Raw genomic sequence first — 13,815 nt, 5'->3', positions numbered from 1 at the left:
AAGCTCTTGAAAAACACAGTTTGTTTATCGCAATAGTTAATGTTAATAACTCTTGTTGAAGCTCCACAAGTCACTACAAAAGACAAGCAGTTTGATTACCCAAACCTCCCTATAACAGTAGAGCGAGTATTGCTGCCAACGTAAAGTTTGTGTTCTCTTTCAAAATGTGATACGAGTAGGTAAGCTTATCGTTTAAATTTAATTGTTTGCAGCACTCGCTGTGCCATTTTCAGCACGAATGGTTTTGGTATTCAAATGTTCAATAGGTGGCTTTCTCCAACGCATTGTTGCACACAATTTCAATATCATCAACAAATATTATCTATCTTTGTATTCAAATTCAACTAGCAACAGTGCTTCTTTCAAATTGTTAAATGAGTGATAGCAAGTAGAGATGATACAAATGTCCCTTGATAACGTCGTGCGGAGATGACTATGGGTTAAAATAAAAAAAAATTGTTTTTGATATATTTTTCTATTATTATTGAGAGCATCTGTTTTTTCACGGATGTGGACTTTCGAGGTAGTTAATCGACACGATTCAGCTGGGCAAGATGTACATTTATTCAACGAACAAACGGGTTTCAAAAATACAGCGCGACGGTTCGGATCAACTAGAAAGACTTTTTATTGCTTGCTTAGGTACACGGTACGACACAGGACAGACACAAAAGATGCGTGTGATCTGCTGGCCGTTTATTGCAAGTCTGTTTCTGTCTCTAGGTACTATTCTAATTGCCAGCAGAGTACTAGCTATTGTGTGGCGCATGGGTAGTTTCGAGTGGCGCTAAATTTTCTTGTCTCTTGGAGACTGCGAGGTAGAACGTTTGATTGATTGAACTGATTTGTTCAATAGGGATTGCAATACAACCTGATTTTCAGACAAACATACCGGCCGCCTTGCAATACTACCTATACTAACTAATCCTAATCTTTGGTAACCTAATCTAACCCATGCGCACGACTTCTATCACTAATAATGCTAATTATAACTAAACTAACAATGTACTGGTAACGAAGACTACGATGACGAAGACTACGCTGACCAAAACTGCGATGACGATACAGGTAACGGTGATTCACAGCCCAGGACTTCCAACGCAACGCCGACCCTGTGAGGGAGAACAAGTAAGTTCCTAACAAGATGGATGTAAAGCAGGGTACTTAACGTTGGGTGGGGTTGGGGTGACAGGTCCGACCCGTCCGATCGCGACCGCGTCACCCCCCATGGCTTTAGGGCTGGAATCCTGCTCAGACTGGCTGCGTCTGGTTGCGCTTCTGCAACTACGGGACTGGACGATCCTTACCAACGATACGGAAACCGGACGATATCTACCAACGGTGACAAACGACAGGACACGGAGACACATATCGCTTGTAGTACGGATGGCGGTTGAACGGACGATGTGGACTGGACTGGACTGGACTGGACTGGACTGGACTGGATGACGTGACGACAGGAGAATGGAACAACTGGATGACTAGATGGCTAGATGACTAGTTGACTAGATGACTGGATGTGGTCCACCGGACCGATTCGACCTAATAAGATGAGAGGGTGCTTTTTTATCTTTTTAATCACACATTACAAAAACTTCCCTGGAGCGGAGGCCTCCTGGCCTCCGCGAGCGCCCCATGCGCTGATGACGATGAAACTGCGATGCAAAGCTACGACGATGATGGAGGGTCACTGTCAGCTCACGATGACCCCCAGGTAAAGTTGGCCAAACTCGCTGAAGATCTTGTTTGCTGACTACGTGCAGAAAACATGTACCATGGATTTGTCTTCGACGTACTTGAAATCCACCGGTGATGTAGCTCGAAACAACAAGACGTGTCGATGGGAAAAAAAGAAATGGGTCGAATTCGGTGGACAACTTTACTGATGATTTTTAATCTGCTTAATATGATGGTGAATCTGGTTGGATGATGGCTTGGTAATCGACTGGAAAGTTTGCTGTTCTAGGGGGGATGAATTCGGTTTCGTCGTCTACGGCGGAATGGACAACAAGTCTCTGGAACTGTTCGTTACGAAAACGCTGATGAAGTTCATCCAATCTTCTCAATCCCTCACGCACGGAAGTAACAAGAAGCTGAGCTTCGGTACGAATTTTCGCAAGGTAATGTTTAATCCACAGGATCATCGCATATTTTCTATTTTCGCTAAGTGCATGTACGCGCGCTAGCCGGCCGCCAACACGAATTATGCTAACGACAAACACATGATACAAGAAGAGGATCGCGAATGATGCCTTAAGCGGTCGTCCTCTCTTGAGAACGTCGTATTTCCCTGGGAAACATTCTGGTTGACGATCGACTCGGGGGATGGCTGCATACTGATTAGGTTTCCACAGTAAACTCACAGTCTTCGAAGCTACAGTCGTAGAATCCACTGTCAAGGAAGCGCGCTCGTCGCTAAGGTGATCCGGTAATGCAGACAGTACTTGTGCTGAATTTGAGTTGAACTTTCTCAACAAAAAACAATCTGCTGCTGCTAACTCAGTCACCTCCTTTCTTAACTTCTTCGCACTGTCAACTGAACTCGCTACAGTTAGCGAATCATCGACATGCGTTCCGTATTGAAGACTATTAGCTGCTTCATGATATGATTCCTCCCCACTTTCTGCTAGCTGCTGAAGGCACTTGGTTGCCAAATAAGGTTCACATGTTGTGCTATAAGTCACAGGTACGAGCTCGGACATACGAACGGGAATTTCTGGAGATTCTCTCCACAGACTACGGTGCAGAAGATGACCTTCGACTTGTACCTTCTTTTCGCTGTTGGTAAACTGGTTTTCTACGCTGGAAGACCGTTTCAATGCTGCGTTACGCGACTCCCCCAGTTGCCGAATTACGTGGTCACGTTTCGGCAAAAAGACACCTTCTCTATCGCAGTCACGGTTGTTGGTTTCAGCTGAAAACTCCTCGTTAGTCGACCTTTCAACGGATTTTTTACTCGCTGCTACTGGACATGCCACAGTGGAAAACGAATAGCTTGCAGATTCTTCCGGAATGGTGCCTGCGATGATCCATCCAAGTACGGAATTTTGCAGACTAGGGCCATCCTTCGTCACTCTAAATCTGCCTTCCAGAAGCAGATCGAAAAAGTATTCTGCGCCGATAATGATGTCGATCTCTCCTGGTTCCGAAAACCTGGGATCGGCAAGCTGATCTTCTGTGGGTAAACTCCAACTCTCGAACTCTATTCGTTTTGCAGGAAGTGTGGCTGTCAGCTCAGGTAAAACAAAGAAATTCATAGCAGTGTTGAATGCTGAAATGTGCGCGGTGCGAGCACTAACGGAAGCTTCCACCAGTTTGCTTGACACAGCTCGTGATCCACCGATGCCTTGAACGGTGAGGTTTTCTGGAACGTGTCGCAGTTTTAGTTGTTGGCTGAAACGAGTGGTCATAAAGCAAAACTGGGAGCACGAATCGAGCAAGGCTCGGGCTAGACGGGTATTTCCAAGAGTGTCTTGGATTCGAACAATGGCTGTGGACAACAGGACTTGTTTCGTAAGGTTCGGTGTGTGGGAGGGAAGTGCTATGGCTTGCTGAGGGTCTGTGGTGAGAATGGGCTGTGTAACTGGATACGAGGTCGAGGGTTGAGTGTTGGGAGGGTGGCTTGGGGTTGGCTGGTTGGATATCGGTGGGGTGTGTGGTGGTGATGAAGACTGACGACGAGGCTGAGACACTGAAGGTGTAGGACGAGTCGATTGCTGCGAGACGGAGGATATGGGGTGTAAAAGCGAGTGATGACGCATTCCGCAATGGTGACAGGAACCTTTCACACAATCACGAGCTAGATGACCGGAGGACAAACAATTGTAGCACAATCTAGCTCGCTTCACTGATCCACTTCTTTCACTGACAGTTTGTTTCAGAAATTTGGTACACCGAAAGGCAATATGAAACACATCACCACAAAACGGACACTTCACTTGGGATGGAACTGCAGGGTTGCTAACACCAAACTTGAAACGATTCTCGCTGCTTTCTGGTCGTTGAGGTCCCCGATGAGCGATGGATTCCAACATCGAACAATGGTTGCGCAGGAAACACATCAGGTCGTCGTACAGCGGAACCTCTTTGGAATTGTGGTGGGTTTCCCACTGGCGCAGGGTGGATTGATCCAGGCGAGAACACAGCATGTGAACCAGGAGCGTGCTCCACTGGCCTGGGTTCTCGCCTACTTTTTGCAGCATTTGGAGGTTCCGCTCGAATTCGCTGAGCAACATGTTGAGTGAATCGTAACTCTCCTTCCTCATCGGCTCGATGGAACACAGGGAGTCCAGGTAGGATTTCACCAGCAGCTTCCGGTTTTCGTACCGCTTTTCGAGGGTAGACCAAGCGATATCGTAGTTTGCGGCGGTGATGTCCACTGAAGCAATCGCTTGTAGAGCTTCACCCGTCACGGCCGAACGAAGGTAGCAAAACTTGTCAGTATCGCTGAGTTGATTGCTGGAGTGGATCAGGCTTTTGAACGAGTCTCGAAAAGTTACCCATTCTTTGGTCTTCCCACTAAAGAACGGCAGGTTAATTTCCGGCAACTTCACCCTTGCCAGAGTTGATGGGGGACCAGGAGATTCGGCTGCACTTGCTGGAGTTGCGTGGGTTGAGGCTCGTATCGCTGACAATTGGCGCCGGAGTTCACTCTTCACCACACAGTAATCTTCCTCGAATTCTATCAGAATTCCCACATTCTCGTCCTCCCTTGCTTGATCCAATGCCGTTTGTTCACTGAATTCGTCCGTTGAAGCGCTCAGGTGGTCAGTTTGCAGCTCAATTTCGGTTCTCACTTTTTTAAACTGTTCAAAGGTGGATTCTAACAGTTCCAACCGCACACTTATAAGTTCACTGTTGTTGCTTTCACTGGACGCAAACTGACGCACCGAGTTTAAAGTTCTTCGCAGGTTTCGATCCTGCTTAATAAGCTCACGCAATTCACTGGGCATTGTCACAAGCAAGGGTTCACTGGGTAGCACTATTTCGCCTTCACTGGATCACCGAATACACCTTGACACCCGACCGATCAACTCAACGTCTCGCGCAAATGATTGACAGCAATAATAAAGCAGGTTTTCCGGAGCTGATGTACCGCAAAAATCAGCCAAATGTCTCAGCCTAGCAGTTAATCAAAATCAGCCAAATTCCGATTGTGGTCCGGGTGCAAATCCAACCAGCAGTTAATTTAAAGTTTTCTTCTCGACCAACACTCAAGCGAGAAGTCCAAAAAACTTTACACAGGCCAAAATGTGTGGGATTCTAATTTCTCGATCACCACAGCCCTCAATAAAAAGCAAAATAGTACTTCCCTGTATTCCTGTTGGCCACGAAGATCCTCTGCGATGGAGAACAGCATCCGTTGCGACTCGTCCAGAATCGCACAAACCAGCAACGAGTTGCTAAGAGGCAGCACGGGTGATCAAACGGCCAAAATGTCGTTCAATCGGCAGCCACCGAAAGTTCGGCAGCAAACAGCAACAGCACCAACTCCTAAAACCGCTTCGCAGTTTCTTGCCAATCCTGGCTCACTTTTTGCACTTTTTATGCACTATGTGCAATCACTTTTCCCCCGATATATCACAAATGATCGTCACATTAAGCGTAAGCATAAAATTCTTGTGTTTTACACAATTCAACATCAATCACCGTATTGTTTACGCAACATTAATCCCCCACACAAAGCACAAATAATTTGCAGGAATTCCAAATATTCAATTTGGTTTTAAACGGAATAATCATCCGCCAATTAATCACGGGAAAACGGTACAATTTTTCTCTTCTCAAAGTGGCAAACGAATATAGCGGCAATAACTTGCCAATCAGCCACGAGAAAACGGCACTTTTTACTTTCCCCCCAAGTGGCACACGCTATTTTTAGGCGGCAATATTAACCCGCCAACCAGACAGGACAAAGCAATTTTCTTCTTTCCTGCTAACCGACGCACTGATCAAAACGACTCCTTTGGTGCACACTTAGCACGTACAAAGGGTCAACGACCGAACAACACACGCTTGCCCAGCACTTTGTCGCAGCTCACGGTGTTCACCAAGATCACTTGTTCCGCGGTGGCTTGTAAAAGTCCCGACATCCGGCTCTCGAAGGACCAATGTTTTTTCACGGATGTGGACTTTCGAGGTAGTTAATCGACACGATTCAGCTGGGCAAGATGTACATTTATTCAACGAACAAACGGGTTTCAAAAATACAGCGCGACGGTTCGGATCAACTAGAAAGACTTTTTATTGCTTGCTTAGGTACACGGTACGACACAGGACAGACACAAAAGATGCGTGTGATCTGCTGGCCGTTTATTGCAAGTCTGTTTCTGTCTCTAGGTACTATTCTAATTGCCAGCAGAGTACTAGCTATTGTGTGGCGCATGGGTAGTTTCGAGTGGCGCTAAATTTTCTTGTCTCTTGGAGACTGCGAGGTAGAACGTTTGATTGATTGAACTGATTTGTTCAATAGGGATTGCAATACAACCTGATTTTCAGACAAACAGCATCGAATTCAAATTTTTACACAAGATAGCTGGCAAATAACTTCATTTTTCATTGTAAAAGTAATTTCTCAGAAATATTTAGTTTGAATTATCGATCTTCTAAAATTATTTTTGATGCAGCAGAAAGCAAAGCTTTGACTAAATGCTTCGTTAGAATGTTGTCAAACTATATTTAGTAGAATTATAGGAAAAAATATCAAAAGTCAACACACTAACACATTTTTAAGTCCTAGAGTAAATGATCTTGAGCGGAACTAGTCGAAATCTGATCTTGAGCTGAACCATTTACCTTTCCTAAGATCTAGGCAATGATTGTTTATGAATCTTATCAAAATGTTGAAAAAACACTTTTTCAAGATCTTTTCATACAACCACTGACATTTTTATTAACAAAACAAAACAACAAAATTTATTAACTGAAATAATGTCATTAGAAGATTTAAAAACATACGCATTTCTGCTGCAAATTTCATCAAATTACGCTGACTTTGAACGTCAATTTATGTCACCCTTGACCGTTAAAAACTGATTCTTAATGAATAAAATGGTTGGAAAACTTATAAAAAAACATTATTCGGGTTTTTGTAACAAGTTTTCTATCAAAATATCAATTTATGGAGTAGTTTTTAAAAGTAAAATATGATCTTGAGTGGAACCATCTTCGATCTTGAGCGGAACTACTTGCTTTCGAAATAAACCGCTAGGTGCGCTGCCTTATGCCTAATGTCTCACACGCGGTTTTAACCCCTGAATGTATGCAGCACCTTTGTAAATTTCTTATTATATCAGCTTAAGGAAAGAAAAGATACAAAATTAAGTTCGAATGGAACAAAAATTAATAAACTTGTGTAACAGCGTACCAAAGGCACACAAAAAGTTTATTTTTGTTGGTACAAGAAATTTGTTTCGACGACGGGAAGGAGGAGGAATGCTTGCATACATATTTTTTGGCATAATTCGAGAACTAATGAAGACAACAAAGTTAAGTCATTATTTCAGAATAAGAATCAATCTTCATTGAAATTACTATTCGTACTTTGAGAAATACCTAGCTTTCATTTAAAGAGGTTGTTTTAGAAGAATTCCAATTGAAAACGATATACTACCTAATAAACTAAAATTCAAATTGATTTTTACACACATTCCTTCACATTTCACGAAATTTGGAGGAAACTTTTATCACAGCATCTGTGTCACAGAACACGAAATTTTGAAATATTTACATAATAATAATAATAATATTTATTAGAGACCTTTTAACCTTGAGAGGTCATTCGGGTCTGAAGTTGAAATATTTACAGATTTCATAGATTTTTTGAATTTCGAATGGATTTCCATAATTATAATTATTTGGTTTCTTACTTTGAAGTAGAAAAGTATGAAAAGATTTTCAACGTAAACTGATTTTTCCCAAATGAACTATAAAAATGACACTATTTATCATTAATTTCCAATGAAATTAAAGGAATAAAGGGAATAAACAAACACAAAAAACAGATTTTTTTCTCAAAAACATTGATTTAGAGCAATGTACAGTTTTTTTTTGAAAAATCTGTAATTTAAGGCATCTTCTTTTGTATTACTGACTTTGTCGTTACCTTCAAAAGTTGTTCGGGACAAAATGACCCTAAAGACGCACATTCAAATAATCAATCAAATATACTAACGAATTTAATTTTTGAGGTTAAAAAAAACTAAAATTTGAGTTTAGATAATCGATTCTTTCAAAATAGGATACAGTGAATCAAAGTGAAAATTTGACTTTCTTTAAGCTGGAAATAAATTTGAACGGATATTTTGAGAACAACTTTGGGACGCTAAGTTTCATTTCTTAAGAAAAAACATTAATTTTTGAACTTTAAAATCTTCAAAGATGAAATTTAATTGAAGTTTTCTCAGTTACACAAGTATTAGGAATAAGAGCTATTAAAGATGTTGACATGCAGAAGAAAATGGTTCCGCTCAAGATCATATTTTAGTTCCGCTCAAGATCAGAATTCTTTTTTTTTTTCAGTAAAACAGCTTTTGAGTTATTAGGATTTACTCTAAAATTTTCTAAAAATCATCATTAGAAAGCAGAAACCAAGATCTTTCCGCTGAACTTAAAAAAAAATTGTTCGGATATAATCCATAGCCTTACCGCTTGATCAACTTATCCGAGTTGCGTCGAATCGAGCCATTTAGTTTCGCTCAAGATCATTTACCCTACATATAAAATCTTCGAAAAAAAAAAACCTTGCGCTTTACAAAATCTGTAAAATGATAAGCTTTTCAAGCTTAAAATTGAGCATATCTTTCGGGCGCTCTTAGAGAAAACTCTTAACTGTATGCTGCTTTCAATTAAACTTATGTGCCAATTTCTATAGAACTGAACTATCAGCGGTGAAATATTTCAAATTTTCAATAAATACAATTGGGTCATTTGGGAGCGCCACGGTCCTCGACTGGTCCGGAAGGCGTAAAGCATGGATCATCTTAAATCATCGCTCCTTGTTGTCGGATCTGGAATGTTTTGACAGTAGGGGAGATAAGGGCATAACGAGCACCCAGGGCATAATAAGCGCTCCTTTTTTTTTTTTTTTCTAAAGTACGTATTTTCTTAAACAAATTTTCATGAGGATTTGTTTCGTACTACCAATTGCATAAATTTTTCACGAAAAAGGAAATATCCTTTTCATCTTTACAGATCTATTAAATAATAACCAGCTAGGTTCTCAAGTGACGAAAATATAATAATTTTTGAGCACCACCAAATAAGCTTTTATGACCTTTAAATCATCTTGATCTAAAATGTATGCACTGTAATCAATTATAAAACGCGTTTTTACATAAATTTGTTGACCTGGGGTGAACAGAGCACTATTAATCAGGGCAGTAAGAGCATTTTATGCCTTATAATCTAGCAGCGAATTCATCTCGATGAAGTCAACTGAATAATAGAGCTACAGCTTGACTTATTTCATCTGTCGATTTGGCTTATTGGTAAGGTGTCGGAGAGTAGTAGACTCGAGTTCGATTCCTGTTCGAGAGGATTTTTTTCACACATCATTCATGATTGATTTTTTTGATTGTTACATCATACGGCTAAGAGCATCATCCGTCAAAAAAAACACCAAAAACATAATGTATGAGCATGTGTTAATTCTTTGAAATCTACAAACAGACCTAGATTATTTTGTTATTGCTTTGTTTGATTAATCTACGCCTCACCGTTTAGTGCAAAATACATCGATCATGAATGATATATGAAAAAAATCACCTTGTCCAGGAATCGAACTCGAGTCTACCTGTCCGACACCTTACCAATAGGCCAAATCGTCAGATGAAACAAGTCAAGCTGTAGCTCTATTATTCTGTTGATTTCATCGAGTCAAATTCGCTGTTAGATTCCCCGCCAGAAAACGCTCATCGTGCCTCGATTAATGGTGCTTATACTGCCCCAGGGGGGGTTCTCATTATGCCCTTTCTGTGACTGATTTTCAGCTCACGGCAAAAAATTTGAAAATGCATTTTTAATCGTTTTTATCTACTTTTCAAGTTTCATCTAATTAGGCAATAGACTATTTGAGTGTCTGAACACGAAACAATGATGTAATTCACATATTATAGCTGTTCTCTATGGTTAAATAAGCGTTTTCCTTAAGGTGGCCACTATGCCCTTATCTCCCCTACGATTTGTTTTGTTTCAAAAAAAAATAACACGAGATGGAAGCCGCCAGACGAAAATTAATTTTGGACATCCACGTTAAAGACCTGCACGATAAGGTTCAAAAACCGCGGAATCGTTAAAAATGGTTAAATTTACCGTGTGCTGCGTTCTCAAACGTTTTCGTGAGATGCATACTATCGATCGGCAGGTTCATTCCAAGCGTCATAGTGGAACTAAGGATCGGAAACTGCATTTGAAGTTGTTGAAAACGATCACGGCAAATCCAGAGCAGTCGGACTAAGACATCGCCAAGAAATTCAATGCCGAACTGTCGTCTGTGCGAAAGAATACGATCTTATCGGGCCAGTAAGCAACCAAACCGGACATTGAAGCAGAATGTAGTAGCCAAAGGACGTATCCGGATAGTATACAACAAGGTTCTAACGAAGTACGGCAGATGCATCCTCATGGATGACGAAACGTACGTGAAGATGGATTTTGGGCAGCTTCCTAGCCAAAAATTTTATAAAGCCACTGCAGTGGTGCACTGTACTGGTCGGAGTGATGTCCCCGGCATGTTCGAATTCGTTTTCGCTGATAAGTTTGCAAGAAAGTGTTTGATCTGGCAAGGTATTTACAGCTGCGGACGAAAAACACCGGTTTTTGTGAAAAACAAGGCCATGGACTCCGAAATGTACAAGGAGGAGTGCCTGAAAAACGTTTTTTTTTTCGTACATTAGATCTCACAAAGGACTAGTAAAGTTTTCGCCAGATTTGGCAAGCTGCCACTACAGCAAAGAGGTACTACAGTGGCATCAGGCCAACGTGTGGATTTTGTCGAAAAGAACATCAACCCACCCAACTGCCGTCAATTCCACCCTATCGAAAAATTTTGGGTAATTGTCAAGCAGCAGATGAAGAAGAATGGTAGGACGATTCGAGATGGAACAGAGATGAAGAGATAGTGGAACAAAATGGCCGCTGAGGTCAGCGAATAGTGGGTCCAAACTATAATGAGTGGTACTCGACGATTTTTTAAAATTATTTTTCCTTTAAAGTGCTATAATAACTCTACATTTGAAGTACAAAACATTTCTATTTCTTTTACATAGCTCCGAGATAGACCCGTTTTAATGCGTCCAGATTTGTCGGGATCCATGCTTTATTCAACATCGAGGAAATTTTTCAGTTTGGAACAAGTTTAAATTTTTTAATACCAAAAACAGGTAATATGCTCTAAAAATTTTATATCACATTATGACATCACATATGAAGTTTAAAAAGATAATTGAAATACAAAAGATTTGGGAGAATTGAGTGGTAAAGTAGTGATAAATTGCAAAAGACTCGTTTTCTCAAGAAGTTTAATCATTTTTTTCAATGAGTTTCCAAGGATTTTGAAGCTTTTTGAATGACAGTTTTTATTAGCTTAATATAAATGTTTGACTGTATAAAGGGTGATACGGTCAAAATTTGGTCAATATCAACTTAACGTATTTCTTTCAATTTTGCATTTAAAAAACCTGAACACCCCTCATTTTGAAGGTGTGTGTGTGTGTAGAATGTTGCTCCTATTTTGATTTTGGAATTCACTCTTCAGTTGTCAAAATGCCGTACAAGGAAGAAGAGCAGCATATCAAAATTTTGCTCGCGCATCGCGAAAATCCGAGCTACTCGCACGCAAAGCTGGCAAAATCGCTAAAAGTTGCCAAATCAACCGTAACAAATGTAATTAAAGTGTTTGGGGAACGTTTGTCGACAGCCAGGAAGTCTGGATCGGGAGGAAATCGAAATCCGGAAGCCGCTGAGACGACAAAGAGAGTTGCCGGTAGTTTCAAGCGAAATCCTAACCTCTCCGAGATACCGCAAATAAGCTGGGTGTATCGTCTACAACCGTGCATCGAGCCAAAAAACGAGCCGGACTATCGACTTACGAGAAGGTACCCAAGCAACCAAAAGTCTCATATCTACTTAAAATCGTGCATCCAAAGTTCGAATTACGCTGGACAAAGATTCCAAAGGGATTTGGTATCGAATTTTCTCGAATGTGAGCATGAGAGTTACAAAAGTTTCCTCAAAAAGCCTTCTATGGACTTGAAGTTCCTAAAAGTTCCTCAAAAAGCTTTTTTTGTGACATATAAATCGTATCCACACAGCATAAAAGTTACAAATAAGGTCTCAAATAGCCTTCTGTGGACTTCAAGTTCCTAGAAATTCCCCAAATAGCTTTTTTGTGACATGTCAATCGCACCCACACAGTATAAAAGTTACGAATTAGGTCTCAAATAGTCTTCTGTAAACTTCAAGTTCCAAGAAGATCCTCAAAAAGCCTTCTGTGAACTTCAAGTTCCAAGAAGTTCCTCAAATAGCCTTTTTTGTGACATGTCAATTGCATTATTCAGAATAAAAGTTACAAATCGGGTCTCTAAAAGCCTTTTATGGACTCGAAGTTCCAAAAAGTTCCTCAAATAGCCTTTTTTGAGACATGTCCACCATTTCATGAATATTAAATGTGAACGAACATCACAAAAGGGCATATAATAAAAAAATCATTTTTTGAAGCTCGGAGGATCGGGTTCAAATCTGGTACCAGGACTAATTTTTTCCATTAGGTTCTTTGATTGCTTGAGTAAGCGAATCAAATAATTGTGTAGCAGAACTGGCGTGCGTGCTGGCATGTATCGAACAAAGTTAAAAACAAAGCAATTAAGTAAGATCAATTGAGGGAGGTGATGGATGCCGAGAAACCGGCAGTGGCTGATGATGACCAAAGTAAGAGAGGAGAGGAGAATAACTTTTTAGTTTTTGCTGATTAAATGTTTACTTGTGGGCTGAATAGAAGGCCGTTCAAATCTGTAATGGAACTTCAAAGTTTCAATAAGAACTTAAATTTTGGGCTGAATAAAACGAACTTCAGCACATTGATTTTGCTGATTAAGCTGTGTTCGACCTTTTTAACGAGAATTTTGGTTGCTTCGGTAGTGACTCCAAATCGCGATGATAAACAAAATACGACGGCCAAAGCGCGATCCCGGAGGCTGTACACGACGATGCTGACGAAGTGTGACTGCGTGATAATGGACGACGAAACCTACGTCAAAGCCGACTACAAGCAGCTTCCGGGACAAGAGTTTTATACGGTGAAAGGAAGGGGAAAGGTAGCAGATATTTTCAAGCACATGAAATTGTCAAAGTTCGCGAAAAAATATCTGGTTTGGCAAGCCATCTGTACCTGTGGCTTGAAAAGCAGCATTTTCATAGCTTCCGGGACTGTCAACCAAGAAATTTACGTGGAAGAGTGTTTGAATAAACGTCTGCTGCCTTTCCTGAAGAAACACGGTTGTTCCGTACTGTTTTGGCCGGATTTGGCATCTTGCCATTACGGTAAAAAGGCCATGGAGTGGTACGCCGCCAACAACGTGCAGGTGGTTCCCAAGGACAAGAACCCTCCCAACACGCCAGAGCTCCGCCCAATTGAGAAATACTGGGGTATTATCAAGCGGAACCTAAAGAAGACCAAAAAACTGCTAAGGACGAGTAGCAGTTCAAGGAAAACTGGCTTTCTGCGGCGAAGAAGGTGGACAAGGTGGCTGTACAAAATCTGATGGCAGGGGTTAAGCGTTAGGCCCGGCAATTCGGATTTGGAAAAGCGGAAGCCTA

This window comes from Uranotaenia lowii, chromosome 2 (genome assembly GCF_029784155.1).
Source record: "Uranotaenia lowii strain MFRU-FL chromosome 2, ASM2978415v1, whole genome shotgun sequence".
NCBI classification, from domain to species: Eukaryota; Metazoa; Arthropoda; class Insecta; order Diptera; family Culicidae; genus Uranotaenia; species Uranotaenia lowii.
This window is presented reverse-complemented; position numbering follows the sequence as displayed.